Below are 16,379 nucleotides of genomic sequence, written 5' to 3'. Positions count from 1 at the left end.
GACAGGCACCCCCTGCCCACCCTGTCCACCTCCCTGGGCTCCTTTCCCCTCAGACACAGCCAGTGTGTGTGCTTCAGTGGGGTGGGGTCTCTGCTCCTGGCCACCCCATGAGCCTGACTGCACCCCCTTCCCCTGCTGACCCCCCTCAAGCACTCAGCACTTCCTTTCTCTGGCATCAGGCCAGGGGAACCAGCTGGGCCCCGGGGTCAGCCCTGCCCACAGCACCTCCCACGGACACAGCAGCGTTGGGGGATCCGAGGCCCCCACAGCACCTCCTACGGACATGGCAGTGTTGGGGGATAGGAGGCCCCGGAGCCCAGGGCTGCTCATGGAATTGGGCGCCAATTTCCCGGGACCCGCATGGCAGAGGCTGGCAGGGGCAGGGAAGCCATGCACGGGCCCTCGAAGCAGACGCCGGCTGCCCCTGACCGTGCCTGCGGTCACTTCCTGCAACCCCCGTGACTCCGGCCGTCTCTGACCACAGGAGGCCTGGCCTGGGCGTGGGAATGGCCGGGAGTGTGGGGAGTCGATGCCCCGGGGTGCAGCCACCACAGCCCGGCCACTTCCCTATGGTGGGGACAGCTCTGGGGTGCTGCCTCCTGGGGTATGCCCACAGCGGTGACCTGCTCACTACTGCCCATTGGCACCCACCTCTTCCCTTCACAGCACCCCCTCGATGATGGGTGTTTCCTGGGGCCACCCCCAAACTCTCTGCCTGAAGATCCTTGCCTCTGAGCCTTCCAGGGGCACCCAACAGAGACCCGGTCACCTCGCTGCCCCCCATAAGGACACACTGGCTGCAGGCAGGTGACAGAGGTTCCCAGGTGCCACACCACTGGGCGGTGACCTCCAGACTCAGGTCACAGAGGCTATAGACATGTCCCCTCGGCTCCCTCGGCCAGGCCCTGGGAGGGACACGGGTGGATGCTAACACCATCACTGCTGCTGTTCCTGGCCTGGGATCAGCTCTGGGCCTGGCCGGCCTTGAGTCACCCCTTACCCGCACACAGTGTTTGTCCCGATTCAGTCAGCACCCACGGGGTGACCAGAGGCCCCGAGAGCCGCACACAGTGTTTGTCCCGATTCAATTAGCACCCACGGGGTGACCAGAGGCCCCGAGAGCCGCACACAGTGTTTGTCCCGATTCAATCAGCACCCACGGGGTGACCAGAGGCCCCGAGAGCCACACACAGTGTTTGTCCCGATTCAGTCAGCACCCACGGGGTGACCAGAGGCCCCGAGAGCCGCACACAGTGTTTGTCCCGATTCAGTCAGCACCCACGGGGTGACCAGAGGCCCCGAGAGCCGCACACAGTGTTTGTCCCGATTCAATCAGCACCCACGGGGTGACCAGAGGCCCCGAGAGCCCAGCCAGTGGATGTCAGGAAGGGTGTGAGGCCTCAAGGAGCCAGGGCTGGAGCTGCAGCCGGGACGACCCCGTCAGCCACAGCAAGGACGGCAGGCAGCTGGGGCAGCCCCCCGGCCTAAGCACCACCCCAGACCTATTTACCCCGTGGCAGGGGCCGGTGGGGAAACTGCGGCCCGGAGGTCAGGAGGCCTGTCCACAGTCACCGCCTGTGTGAGTCTCCCGGGGCTGCCATAACAAAGCGCCATTAACTGGGAGCTAAAGCCACAGAAACGCAGCCCCTCCAGCCCTGGGGCTGCAAGCCTGAGATCAAGGTGTCCTCAGGGCCACACTCCCTCCGAAGCCTCCAGGGGAGGGCCCTCCTGCCCCGCACTGCCAGCCACCCGTGGTGTTCCTGGGCTCACCGCTGCCTCTCTCCAGTCTCTGCCTCCGACGTCACACGGCCGACTTCTCCCTGCTGTCAGTGGCCTCCTTACAAGGTGCCAGTCGTTGCATTTGGGACCCTCCCTGTCCGACCTCATCTTAACTCGATCATTTGCAAAGACCCCATTTCCAGTGCTCACAGGTACCCAGGGTCAGGGCTTCAACACACGTTTTTGGAGGGGCTCAATTCAACCCACTCCACCGGCCTCTGAGTGCCAGAGCCTGGGATTCAACCTCCCCCGCTGGCCGCAGTGACTACTGGGCTACGTGGCTCACCAGCCAGCTCCTCCCTGGGGCTCAGGCCTCAGTCCCACCCACCCCTCCATGAGGACCACCTGGGGCCCCAGAGGAGGGAGAGGCAGCTGATTGCCGGGGAGATGGAGTCCTGGGGGAGGGGCGGTGCCCACCCCCACCTGCCAGGTTGCTGGGCTCCATGGAGGGGGCACCTGAGACCCCCTCACAAGAGCCAGGCTTCCTCCTCTCAGCAGAGCTAGGCCCTGAGGGGCAGCTGGAGGGCCCAGGCCTGTGCTTGGTCCCAGCAGAATTGTGTGGTCCGAGCCTGAGAAGCAATTCATTTGCACGTCAGCTCTGGGAGCCTCTGCGCCATTTCTGGAGACGTTTAAGAGCTGCCATCTATAACTTCATTAGGAACGGCGGGGCCAGGGGCAGCTACTGACCGCTGTCCCTGTAGGGCGGGGCTGTGGCATCACCACATTTGCCCAGGGCCTGCAAACCCGCCTGGGCTGTCTGAGGAGTGGCCACCGACTGCCCCAGATGGAGGCTCCCCGGCCCTCCCTCCCGAGCCCTGGTAGTGAGAGTGGGTGCTGAAACCTCATCCCGGGCCCTAAAGGACACTGGCCGATTCTCGTGCAGAAAGCCCCAGGCCTTGTCGCACCCCCTCCCTGTGGAAGGGTGTCGATGTGTCATCATCTGACTGCTCCCTGGGAGGGCTGGGAGTTTCACCCGCTCCTGCCTTGCCAAGGCACTGATCGGCTGGAGGTGCTGAATCGGGCCTGGTTGTTGGCGGTCCAATCTGGGGACCGGCTCTTCGAGGTCTGTCCTGTTCAGCCCTGCCTGGGGCATAGGGTCTTCCAGGCCTCGGGTTGTGATGTGGGGCTGCTAGATAAATGCAGTAATGGTAGCAAGGAGAACCGGCATTTCCACTGAGCCTTTTACATCTATGACGCCTGTTTTCCCACGTGGACCCCGACACCTGTGAGGGAGGTGAGGCCGCCCTACAGGTGAGGATGTGGGGGATCAGGGCAGGGGCATTCCCCCACCCACCCTCAGCCATGCAGCTGACTGGGGCCAGGCTGGGGTTCAGACCCAAAGCTGACGCCGGTGCCTGTACCCCCGGGGCACTGCCTCTCTCACCAGGACACGGATGGGGCAGCGCTGGCAGCCAGTGGGTGGGATGGGGGATATGGAGTCTGGTTCCAGGACATAGAGGCCACCCAGGCTCCAGCAAAAGCAAACATGCACCCTCCGTGGGGATATGTCCCCCTGAGGCTTGGGCTCCATAGAAGAAATGGCCCACAATGGTGAGCTCACACCCCGAGGGACTGGCAGACATGGCACCATCTTTTAATTTTTAATGTTTCATTTTTTTTTTTAAAGAGATGAAGCCTTGCTCTGTCACCCAGGCTGGAGTGCAGTGGCACAACCATAGCTCACTGCAGCCTCGGACTCCTAGGCTCAAGTTATCCTCCTGCCTCAGCCTCCCAAGTAGCTGGGACTATAGGCAGTGCCACCAAGTCCAATAAACTTTTTCTGTTTTTTTGTAGAGAGAGTCTCACCAGGTTGCCTAGGCTGGTCTCCAGCTCCTGGGCTCAAGCAATCCACCTGCCTTGGTCTCCCAGAGTTCTAAGATTACGGTGTGAGCCATTGCACCTGGTCAATAGTATCTTAAGAACCAGAAATAATAATAGAACAATTAAAAGAGATTATAGGCCAGGTGCAGGGGCTCACGCCTATAATCCTAGCACTTTGGGAGGTTGAGGAGGGCAGATCACTTGAGGTCAGGAGTTTGAGACCAGCCTGGCTAACAAGGTGAAACCCCGTCTCTACTAAAAATACAAAAAATTAGCGGGACATGGTGGTGGATGCCTGTAATCCCAGCTACGTGGGAAACTGAGGCAGGAGAATGGCTTGAACCTGGGAGGTGGATGTTGCAGTGAGCCGAGATCACACCACTGCACTCCAGCCTGGGCAACAGAGTGAGAATCTGTCAAAAAAAAAAGGTTATACATGAGTTTAAAATGACTAAAGAGATAAAAGTAGAAATGAAAAACAATATAATAGCATGAAAAGGACCCAGCAGATTTGAAAAACAACCACACAGGACCTTTAACATGAGGAATGTGGTTGTTGGTATAAAAACCTCAACTGATGCCTTCAATAGCAGATTAGATGTGGCCAAAAGAGAATATGGGAGTTGGAAGACAGCCCTGAGGAAGTCACCCAGATGATGCCTCCGCATATAGAAGCAGGTAAGAGACTGAAGCTAAGCTGCAGAAAGACCAGTGTTTTCACATTGAAGACACTCTTCAATCCCTGCACAGAACATTGGAAAAATGGATCAAGACCCAGACCCAACAAAGAGGGTGGGAGACATCAGGAAACACCTACACATTAAAAAAAAAAAACTCTAACCCTAGGCTGAGCGCAGTGGCTCACGCCTGTAATCCCAGCACTTTCTGGGAGGCCAAGGTAGGAGGACTGCTTGAGGTCAGGAGTTCAAGAGACCAGACTGGACAACATAGCGAGACCACGATCTCTACAAAAAATTAAAAAATTAGCGAGGCATGGTGGCACACACCTGCAGTCCCAGCTACTGGGGAGGCTGAGGTGGGAGGATTGCTTGAGCCCAGGAGTTTGAGGTTGCCCTGAGGCGTGATGGCGCCACTGCACTCCAGCCTGGGGACAGAGTGAGGCCTTGTCTCAAAAACAGGCCTGGTGTGATGGCTCACACCTGTAATCCCAGCACTCTGGGAGGCTGAGGTAGGCAGATTGCTTGGGTCAGGAGTTCAAGACCAGCCTGACCAACATGGTGAAACCCCATCTCTACTGAAAACAAAAAAATTAGCCAGGCGTGGTGGCAGACACCTGTAGTCCCAGCTACTTGGGAGGCTGAGGCAGGAGAGTCCCTTGAACCCGGGAGGTGGAGCTTGCAGTGAGCCGAGATCACACCACTGCACTCCAGCCTCGGTGACAGAGCGAGACTCTGTCTGAAACACAAAACCCCTCCAGCCCTATGAAGTGTGCAAAGAGGCTCCAGAAGCTCGCAGATGAGACGCAGGTGTAAAGCCTCCTGCCCCCACTTCCCGCCCCCGGAATGTCCTGGGGACCGTGGTGGGCACTGGTCAGGGCCCATGGGGGTTTCCTGGGGCAGGACGCAGCTTGGGTGACTGGGCTGAGGCCCCCAGCCAGCTCTGAGTGGGGGTCCCTGGCAGGTTGGGGCAGACAGGAAGGCGGGGGTGGGGAAGCCAGCAGCCTCCTCTCTTGGGGTGTGGCTGTGACCCCCTTCCCTTCACACGAAGCAGTCAGGATGTGGCAGCCGGGGGCTCGGGGCCTTCACAGGGCAAGTTCAAGCCCAGTGCCGGCCTCCCTGGGATCCCCTACAGCTCCTGCCATCATCACATCACGTGGACATGGGATCTTTGGCCGAAGAGACAAATGGCAGCACTGGCCAGGGCCAGGCAGAGGCTGGACACTGAGCAGGAAGTGGGGGCTGATGGGAGCCGGGACTCCGGGTGGAGGAAGGAGGGTCTGCTGGCAAGGCCTCCCCCACCAGGCCTCTCTCCATGGGCTCAGAGCCCCCCGACCAGCCCCCCAGGGGTCCTCGCCCTGGGACCCCCATGTCCCCCATGAACTGAATCTGCTTGGACCCCACGCCGGGTGACGCCCCCACCCCCCTCTTCCCAGCTCTGGGGTGGGGGACCCTGCTTCGTCCCTGCCCGGACCCCGTTGGGGGAATTAAACAGGGGGATGGGGCGTGGGGTGGAAGGGACAGCAGCAGGGGCTTAGGGCCAGCTCAGAAAGGGGGGGCTCCTGGAGGGGACCAGCCTCCCTACCACCGGCGGGGTGCCACCAGGCACGGGGTGCCACCAGGCACGGGCCGCCCACTGCCCAGCGCCGGACTCCCCAGCTCCACCACACCTGGGTCTCTCCCCAGCCAGGCCCCGACCCTGGGGACCCTCGAGGAGGGGCCTGGACACTCCAGGGAGGGGTTGCAGCAGCCCCCACCGGACAGTCCGTGCGTTTGAACCGCGGTGTCGGGACCGCGGGCTTCTGGCGCCCTCTGGTGGGCACAGTGGGCCCTGCGTGAGGTCGGGCTTGGTGGGCGGCTCTGAGGCTGGAGCTCAGCGGCAGCCACAGTGGGTCCTGAACTGGGGCTGGGGCAGAGGCAGCGAGAGCCGGGGTCCCTGCGTCCCATGGCCTGGCAGGCACCGGCTCCCAGCAGCTCTGTTGTGCGGCCTTGGCTGGTCGGTCTGCCACTCTGGGCCTGGTGTTCCCAGCAATACGGGGTCACGATGACGTCCCCTGCGCACTCCGCCAGGCATTTCCAGGAAAGCCCTGCCGTGGGCCTGCCCCCAGGCCTGAATCTGTTCCTTGGGGACCCCTGGATTGGCAGGCCCCGCCCTGGTGCTCCTGACAGCCCTGCCCAGGCCAGCTCTTCTTTGGGGATGGGCACTGTCAGCCTCACGGGCCCTCAGTGATAGGGACAGGAGACAGAAATTCTAGGCAGAAAAAAATGGGGTTCCTGAGGAACCCCACCCTCAAGCCTGGAAGCATAGCCCCGAGTGAGAACACGCATTCCGGTTTTCCTGCTCCAATGCTGCCTTTTCCAAAACCACCCCTGCCTCACCCCACCCCCATCCTGTACCCATAAAAACTCCCGACCTTACTGGCAGAGAACAGAGCAGGCGAGGAGAGGAGAAGCAGCTGGATGTCAGAGATGGCGGTTTGACATCAGAGAGGAACAGCGTGACCTCAGAGGGACAGCTGGATGGCGGGACTTTGGAGAAGAGTCTGGTTAGAGATAGCAGGACTTCAAGGGACCATCACCTTCCCCCTCCACCCCCTCTCAGCTCCCCCTCCCTCCGAGAGCCCCTTCCATCTCCTTCCCCCTCCACCCTCTCTCCAGCTCCCCCTCCAGGTGAGAGCCCCTTCCATCACCTTCCCCCTCCACCCCCTCTCCAGCTCCCCCTCCCTCTGAGAGCCTCTTCCATCACCTTCCCCCTGCACCCCCTCTCCAGCTCCTCCTCCCTCCATTGGCCATAAAATCCCTTGCATTTACTATCCTTCAATTTCTTCATGCAACCTGATATTTCCTGGATGCTGGACCAGAGCTTGGGATATAGAAAGCCATCACACTGACCCTCTGCCCTCAAGAAAAGGCAGAGGGTCCACTGAGCTGTTAAACACTCCAGACATCCTTGGACAGCAAAGCTAAAAGCACTGTAACACATGCCCTCTGAGCCTTCACGGGTCACAGGCACTCCCCTAGACACTGCCACAGGACTGCATGGAGTTATGCTCCTGCTGTGCCCAAAAGTGTTCACTCCAGCTCCTGCACCTGCCCACCTGCGTGCTCCTGCTGCCTCGAGGGGTTGAGAGCTCTGGGCTAAGCGACATACCCCTGTCGCCAGGCCTACAAATGGGCCAAGGAAAATTTCCTGTTTCACTGGGGTGAGCATAGCATGGACGGGAGAGGAGGGGCAATGCAGGGCTGCTTTTACCAGGTCACTCCTCTGTCTGCCCTTGGGGACCTGCCCCAGTGGTGCCCCCCAGGTAGATGGGTTTGGGGCCAGGGACCCCACAAAGCACGCAACCCTCAGCTCGGCCACCCTCTGGCCTTGGGTCCCATGGCCGGGCTCTCAGGTAGGGCCTGGCCGCCCAACAGCAGCCCCAGCACCCCGACCAACCCTCACCCCACAAGGCCACAGTCCCTACAGCAGCCCTGCCCGTCGCTTCCCGGCCTGGAGCTTAGCGTTCCTGCAACAGGCTGGGGCCTATGGAGAGTGGCTTGCACCTGGCGTGCTGGGGCGTGGCTGTTAACACCTGGGCCACAGCCTCACCAAAATGGGGATGTTCGCAGTGGCTCTTGCATCACCATGGGGCGGGCCTCCCTGAGGCCCCTCGGCTCCATCTCCCTCTGTCCCCAGAAGGGCTGAGCCTGAGCGCCCCGGGGACCTGCTCTGAATACACTGTGGGCCCTTCCCTCCCCAGCTGGCCCTCAGAGACCCTTGGCAGGGCCTGATTTTCAGGACCACAGCCGCAAGCAACCTCCTGGCCCCCTCCTCGCCCCCTCCTCCCCTTCAGCTCTGCAAACCAGCTCCCTGACCAAGGAGACTTTCTGAACTGCCCTCTGATCCTGCTTTCTGAGAGGACCCCACCACTGTGCAGCCCCCACCCTGGGCCTCAGCTCTCTAAGTCCCAGGACCCCGCATATCAGGCCCTGCAGAATCAGGCAGAGCACGGCCGGCGCTGGCCACTGGGGGGCACACAAGCAGTTCCCAAGGCTCCCAGCAGTGCTGGCGTCCAGCGTCCAGTCCTGCCAGGCTCAGGCCCGAGGACTGGGGAGGGGGATCCAGCGTCCAGTCCTGCTGGGCTCAGGCCCGAGGACAGGGGAGGGGGGTTCTATGCAGGGCTCCTCCTGCCCTGTGGCGAGGGCTTTCTCATGCCAAGATTGAAACCCCTGGTTTCCAGGCTAAGACCCAGGGCCCAGAACCAGCCCAGCTGACCTTCCTGGCCTGGCTGCAGGGCCCAGGGAAGCTGGACCCTGGGGGTGGGACTGGGACCCTCCCGCCTCCCCCAGCCCCACCCACTCTCTGGTGGCTTTGCTGCCGGCCAGTGGCCAGCCCGGCTGCCCCACACCCTCCAGCAGCTGGTGGGCGACCCTCCCGGCAGCAGGACTTGCCTGGCTGGGCCGGCCACACCTGCTGCAGCAGCTGGCTCAAAATCCCCAAATCCTGGCAAGCTGCCCGCCTGGCCCCGTACCGGCCAGGCCAGCGCGTCCTTGGCCTGTAGGGTCTGCCTGTCCTTTGCTGAACCGGCTGTTGGGGACCATGGCCAGGTGGGCAGGCAGACAGCACCCCAGCCTGGAGACACCAGGGCTGCCCACACGCCAGGCTGCGCCGTCTCAGCCCTTTGTGTGTGTGTGTGTTGGGGGGCACCCCGCCTGGGCTCTGCTGGAACGATTCAGATGAGGGTCTGCAGGCTTTTCAGGGAAAAGAGAAATAGAGACATGGGTGCCGGGGTCTGACCCTCACCCCACCTCCTCGGGCAGGAGAGAAAGCAGGGTGTCATTCTTCCGAGGGCAGGCGGCCACTGGACAGGCCTGGCCCCCCTGCCCCGGACCCCCTGTCCCAGCCAGGCTGCCCCAGGCCTGTCAGCCCCCTCAGTGTCCATCTCTGGCTCATCATCACTGGCACCCTTGGGCCAGTGGCAGCCTGGGTAGACCAGGAGGGTGTGCAGGACCAGGAGGGTGTGCAGGACCAGGAGGAGTGGGGCTCAGCTGCCACAGGGGCCCTCCAAGCTGGCACCCAACCCTGGCCTGGTTTGCCACTTGATACCTGGCCACTCGGCTGCTCCCAGGCCTTGGTGGAGGCCGGGTCCCCGGCTGCCGGATGCTGGGAGTCAGAGCCCCAGGAGCAAAGAGGCGGTGGTTTCTGCCCATCCAGGGCCTAGGTGGGGGTGCTGCCTCAACTGTCTGAACCCAAGGCAGGTGGCGAAACCGCAGCCAGTGCTTCCCCCCGTGGGTGCTCGCTTACCCCCGCCCCCTGGCATTTGTTGAGCACCTACTCTGTGCTGCTGGTCCCTCTGTGCTGAGGCAGACCCAGCAAGGGGCCTGCGGAAACTGCCCTGTACCCAGCACGCGGCTCCTCCCTGGCCCCCCGCTGTCTGTGTGCTGGGGCTCCCCAAGCGTGCACCCTCCTGGGACCCTGCCCTGCCCAGTCTGCACCTGCTGGGTGCAGGTGGGGCCCCTTGCTCTGCCTGGGGTCAGTGGGAGGGGCTGGGGTGGCCTTGGTCACTAAGCAGAGATTCTGAGGGGAGGGCCTGGGCAGCGTCAGATGGTGACATCCTGGGGTCAGCATCCTGCACTCAGCAAGACAGCAGCCTCTGCGGAGTGCTGAGTGGACAGAGGTGGGGGCTGGCTCATCCTGTGCCCAAGCCTGGGTGGGAGAGCACTACAGCCCCGGCCCACCCCAGCTGCCCACCCCAGCCTGGTGCCCACCCCCTACAAGTCCCCCCCACTGGCATCTGTAGCCGAGGTAACTGATCCCTGGTGGGGGCCGGGCTGGCCTGGGCTCTGGTCTCTCTTGGCTCCCGAGCCTCCGGCCCAGCTGTTGCTGAGGAGGCTGCGTCTGTCCTTGGGGCCAACAGCTGCAGGCCCGGAAGCGCCCCCCTCCCACATCCCCCAGAGCAGGTGTGTCTCCCACAGCCCAACCCAGCCTGCCAAGGATGGGTCCCAGGGATACGGGGGCCTCCTGCCCTCCTCTGCCCAACCTTTTGGGGCCTGGGCTGGGACTGCTGTTGGAGTCCTCAGTCCTGTGGGTAGCAGATGCCAAGTCCCTGGTGGCCGGCCTGTGGCCAGGTGGGCTGAGCACTCACCGCAGCGCCGACCAAGAGCAGCTGTGCCCCTCGGCCACACTCACCAGACCCATAGTGCACGGCCGGGTACACACCCTTCCACCTACCCCACTGTCCAGGCTCGGCAGGGGCCTGCCCGACGCCACTCCCCTCCCTCCAGGCTCCGACACCCAGTCTGTCCTCACTGACCTGAGAACCTGTGTCACAGTGTCCCCAGCACCCAGCATGGCAGGAGAGAGACGCCTGAGCCATGGCAGCCATTGGAGATTCCGTGTCAGCTGGGTGACAGCTGCACCCCAGACCAGCTCCTGGTAGCCCACCTGCAGTTGGGGTGCCCCTGGCGGGCGTCCAGCCCTGTCCGGACCAACTCCATGCCACACTGTGAGGCTGACCAATTCCCCAGCAGTCGGTGGCCACAGCGGAGGGTGCCTGAGACTCCACACTGGGGACCCACCTTGTGGACCCCCTCCCTCCTCCACCACAGCTGTAGGTACCACGTCCTCCCTCCTGCCTCCTCCCGCTTACGGGCCTTGACACCCCCTCCCCTGCCCTGCCCTCCCTGCTGCCTGCTGGACCCATCGCTGCCTTCAGCCCCTGAGTCCTCCTCTGGCCCCGGAACCCTCCCCAGCTTGCTACCAGAGCCCAGCGTACCTGCTCCAGGGATGGGGTGCAGCCCCCACCCTGACTAGACCCTGGCACAGGAGATCTCAGGTTAGGGACTCCCCCAGGGAAGTAACTGGAACCCCCGTTGCATGGTGGAGGGGCCGGGCTCCCGGGGGACCTGCCAGGGGTAAGTGCCAGTCAGGCTGGGTGCCTGGGACAGCTGCCCTGCTACAGTTGGTGCCGGTCCTGGGCTGAACAGCGTCCCCCAGATCCACATCCACTCAGAACCTCAGCGTGTGACCTTACACGGCGATGTCATCTTTGCAAATTTATTTATTTATTTATTGAGATGGAGTCTCGTTCCATTGCCTGGCTGGAGTGCAATGGCGTTATCTTGGCTCATTGCAACCTCCGCCTCCCAGGTTCAAGTGATTCTCCTGCCTCAGCCTCCTGAGTAGCTGGGATTATAGGCGTGCGCCACCACGCCCGGCTATTTTTTGTATTTTTAGTAGAGACAGGGTTTCGCCATTTTGACCGGACTGGTCTCGAACTCCTGACCTCAGGTGATCTGCCTGCCTCAGCCTCCCAAAGTTCTGGGATTACAGGCATGCGCCACCGAGCCTGGCCATTTTTGCCAATTTAATCAGCTAAGATTAGGTCATGCAGGATTAGGGTGAAAGGAAAAGAGGAAAATGGGTAGGGACTCCGGGGAGGTGTTGGGCCCGGGGATGTCAGGGTCCAGGGGGCCAACAGGCCCTGGTCATGCTCTCATCCCAGAGTGAGAGAAGCTGACGAGGCCATGGCCTCTGCACCCCCAACATCCAAATCCCCGCCTCCACGCCCAGACCCCGGGGGCTGAACTCCGGTGCAGAGAGGTGTCTCCCCAGGAAAGCACAGAGGGGGTCGGCGTGGCTCCCAGATGTGGGGAAGGTGGCACATCCGATAGGTGGATGCAGGACCCAGAGCGGGAGCTCTGGGGAAGCAGGAAGACCGCTGTTCCTCCTGGGGCAGGGCTGCCCATCAGCTGGGTGGTCTGGGCACAGAAATGGGTGGGTCTGCACGTCTCTCAGGCGAGAGCCACCAGATCACCCATGGCTGCCTGGAGGGCCCTGATGCAAAGGGTTGGGGGGAGTGCAGGGCTAGATTAGCTATGCCTGCCCTGGGCATACGGAGGAGTGGGGTCCTGTGTGCCATGGCCAGCTGAGAGGGAGAAGGACTTGCCAGGAAACCCTCAAAGGTCCTCCGCGGCCAGCCCAAGCTGAGGTTGCACAGGGGCCTCAGAGCCAGCACCAGGCCAATCTCAGATGTTGGGATCAGAAGGGGTTGCAGAGCCTGGTCCCCAAGACCTGTGTATCCTGCTGATGGCCTGGTAGCCGGGAAAGAGAAGGGAGAAACCCCCTCCCCAACTTCCCCAGCCTGGTCCCCTCCTGACCCCAGGGACAGAGCCCCGGGCCAGACATGAATCAGTGGCCCCACCCAGCCTCCTACATCTGAGTCTGTGTCTCCTCCCGCTCACCCCGCACCAGATCCATCAGCCGCCCCTGCTCCAGCGACGGACACCTTGCCGACACCGGGGCTTAGGGGCCCCTGCGAAGTGCTAAGTGGCTTTGAGCAGGTGATTCATCTGGGCCCACTTCTCCCAGGGTCTTCAAGCATCTGATGATTTTATTTGGACGGAGCGCCCTGCAGGCCGTCTGCATTTCCCATCTCGGGAACCTTTCACTTCTGAGAGCGACGGGAGAGGTGGATGTTTACTTTATCGCTTTTCCCTGCGCGGGAGTTTAATAACTTAGCAGCCGGGCCGAGGCGGCGACGCGCGGGGCCGTTTGTGTCTCCGGAATTCTCTTCTTTTCCAGGCCCCATGTGTACGCGCCGGCTGGCTGCGGATCGTGTTTTCCCTCGAAAGAAGTGGTTTTGCTATTAAGATCAGCGTTTCGTCTAGATCGTTCTACCAGCCCTCGCCGCTGTTCTCAGCTGCCCGGGGATAGCGGCTGCTCCTGCCGGGTCGGCCCCGAAACGCCTGTCTGAGGCTCAGCTCAGGTGTCCAGGCCAGTGCTCGGGGCAGGGCACTCCCAGACAAAGCCTACGCCGGTCCCACAGGCACCCACCTGCCCCGGGGGCCAACTCCCGGCTGGCTGCCACAGCTCCCTGGTCAGCGAGGCTCACTCTGGCCAGCTGGCACCCTAAGGCTCTGAAGAAGAGCGAGCACTTGTTAAGCACCGACTGTCTGCTGCTCGTGGACTCGCCTTCTCTCTAAACGGGACGTTCGTGGCCTTCCCCTTGCAGAGGGCGAGGTGCTGAGAGCTGGTGTTTGTTTATCGAGTCCTGGTGCGTTCCCAGGCCCCAGATGGCGTTGGAGGTGCTCCTCGGAGGCACCGTCCTGTTCTCTGTACCAACCCCAGGGGCGTAGGTGTGCGTGTCCCATTCCTTAGGTGAGGAAACTGAGGCCCGGGGAGCTGAGCGCCTGCCCGCGGGCCCAGAGATGGCAGGGGTTTGGCCCATGGCAGCCTGGCCGTCACCGGGAATCATGGCCCTGCCCTGCCCTGCCCTGCCCTGCACTCCCTCTGAGAGTCCCGGGCCTCCCCCGGCGCTGGGCAGGCCTGTCACTCTTCAGCAGCAGCTTCAGCAGGGAGAGCACAGTCTCCACGGGGCCTCCCCAGGGCTGCCTCCAGGGGCAGGATCTGAGCTCCCAGGGGCCCTCGGGGGGCCACTCCCCCAGCTGTGCTTCCTCCCTGCAGGATGGGGACAGGGGTCCCGCACAGGACCCAGTGGGAGGCTGCTCCGACAGCTCAGGGCACGGCAGGGCCCCCACACACATGGGCTGCAGGGTGGCCGCTCCCAGAGCTGCTGGGCCAGGCAGAGATGAAGGGGCAGCGAGGCCAGCCCTTGAGGGTGGGGGCGGCCACTGGTCATGTCCTCACTGGCCCCCATTCCTGTCACTTGAGGTGGCCAGAGACCTGGAGACAAACGCCTGAGCCCCCCGCCCCACTGACCACAGTGCCTCCCAGCGGCCCCTGGGGCTGGACTTGGCCCAGGTCCACAAGGCAGGTCTGTGGGGGTCACAAGCCGTGCAGGGCAGGAGGGGCCGGCCGGAGTGTTGCCTTCACGGGTCTGAGGGGCCCAGGATGGGACTGTCCCTGTCTCAGGGTCCCCCACCTGCCAGCCCAGCTCCATGCTGGCCAAGCACCATCCAAGTGGGTCCTGAGACCGGCAGCCAGGGCTGCCCCCCAGCGCTGGCCGTGACATCCAGGGCAGGGGTCCTTAACTTCGTGTAGCCTGGTGGTGACCCTGTGAGTCACACCCAGGACACTGGGCCCTGCGCTGATCCTGGGGGCACTCGGTGTCTCACTCTCCCCTGCTGAGCAGTCCCAGATCGGCCTGGCCTTGCCCCTGCCCAGGTCCCCAGGGCCGAGCAGAGGCTCTGTGAGGCCGGCAGAGTGGACGGTGGGGCTTCTGGGACCTGGCACGTTTGGAGGACCCAGGCTGGCAGCGGTGCAGCAGGCGGCAGAGGAGGGCGGGGTGGCCCGGGCATCTCTGGCTCTGTTGACTCTCCCACGCGTGAGGGTTCATCGGGGAACACAATGGAGCTGCCCCCTTTGTCTCGTAAGACAGCAGCGGCTGCAGCCTGCCCTGAGAACTCTGAGGGCACCGAGCCCCAGGCGGTGTGGACCAAGGGTAACTGCTCCAGAGGAACCTGGGGCTGCTGAGCCCCGGGGGTGGGGATGGGCTCCCGGCTCCTCAGGCCCCCCCTTCTGACCTGACCCTGCAGTCCAGGGCCGGACGCACGCGTTCAGGAAGTGTCCACGTGCAGGCCCCATCCACCCTCGGCACTGCCCGCGCCCACAGCCCACCTTTCCCAGGCAGAGGGACAGGAGGACCCTGTGGCCCCAGCCTGCCTCCCCGGCCCAGCCCCGCGCAGCCCGCCCCAGCCCCGCGCAGCCCGCCCCTGTGAGTGCAGGACTCGGCTTCCTCTGCTGCCCGGCCCCTCCCCCGACGTGTGCTTGCAGCTGTGCCGGCTCCGGCTCCGAGGAAATCCTTGGCTTTGCACAGGCCCTGGGGACTCAGAGTGCGCCTGGAACAGCCGGGAGGGAACGCAGCTGGGGAGGCAGGGCGGGGCTGCTCTCCCACCCTGGATGGGACCCGGCTGGGGGCATGGTTTTTAAGGGGGGCAGGGCAGGAGCTGCTCCCCAGGGACCCCCACTAGGAGAACTGCACCCCTGAGCTCAGGGATCTGCCCTCCACCCACCAAAGGGACCTGGTCATGGGGCCTGTGTCATCATCCACAGGTGACTTCTCACCCTGCACAGGGCCCCAGGCCCCCCAGCCTAGGGGTGAGTGTTCCCACCTTCCTCTTGAAGGAAATGCCCCGGCTGGAATTGTCACTGGGCCACCTCTGCTACTCAGGGTTCAGGGCGCAGCCAGAGACAGAGGGAGGAGGGTGAGGCAGGAGAAGTCAGTGCGGCCCCTCCCCCAGATGCCCTGGAGCCATCCTTGGGGCCTGTGATGCCGTGGTCAGCTGGGGCCTCGGGGTCAAGAACCGTGTGCGGGAGAGCTGGACGTGGGGCAAACCCCTGCCCAGACACCCCAGCAGGTCCCGCTGCTCGAAGGCGTCTTCCAGGAGCCCCTAGCCGTGGCACAGGCCGGACACGCTGCCCTGGTGGGAGAGGGCCCTGTCTCTGGTCCCCGTGGAGGAGCCGCTGCCTGGGTGGCCCCACAGTGGGCAGAGACTCTGCCAGGCCAGAGAGCCCCGAGGCTGGACCTGTGCCTCACAAGCCTGGGCGACCAGGAGCAGGGACAGGAAGGAGGTCACCTCTGAGCTCTCCCTGAGTGCCTCCCACCCAGGGGAGGGCCTCTGAGATGAACCACAGAAACACCAGTGTCCCCATTCAACTAAAACCCACGGGTCGGGGTGGTGGCTTACGCCCATCAGCCCAGCACTTTGGGAGACTGATGTGGGAGGATCACTTGAGCCCAGGAGTTCAAGATCAGCCTGGGCAACATGGGGAAACCCCGTCTATACCAAAAAAAGCCAGGATCAGTGGTGTGTGCCTGTATTCCCAGCTCCTTGGCAGGCTGAGGCAGGAAGAAGGCTTGAACCTGGAAGTCTGAGGCTGCAGTGAGCTATGATCATACCACTGCACGGTAGCCTGGGCGACGGAGCAAGACCCCATCTCAAAAATATAAAATAAAATAAATTTTAAAAATCAGTCATGAATTTGAGGGATGGCTTCAGGCATGGCTGGATCCAGGCACTTAGCTCTCCTGCCTGTCCCACTGCTCAGCTTGGCTTCTCTATGCCTTCGCTGTCCCAGGGACAGGGCTTCCCTGATGCACTGAGCTCCCCCGGGAAAGAGGCCCCATCTCTCCTGCCCAGCTCTGGGGCAGCTCAGTT

The sequence above is a fragment of the Pongo pygmaeus genome, chromosome 18 (genome assembly GCF_028885625.2).
Source record: "Pongo pygmaeus isolate AG05252 chromosome 18, NHGRI_mPonPyg2-v2.0_pri, whole genome shotgun sequence".
NCBI classification, from domain to species: Eukaryota; Metazoa; Chordata; class Mammalia; order Primates; family Hominidae; genus Pongo; species Pongo pygmaeus.
Note: the sequence above shows the minus strand (reverse complement) of the source record.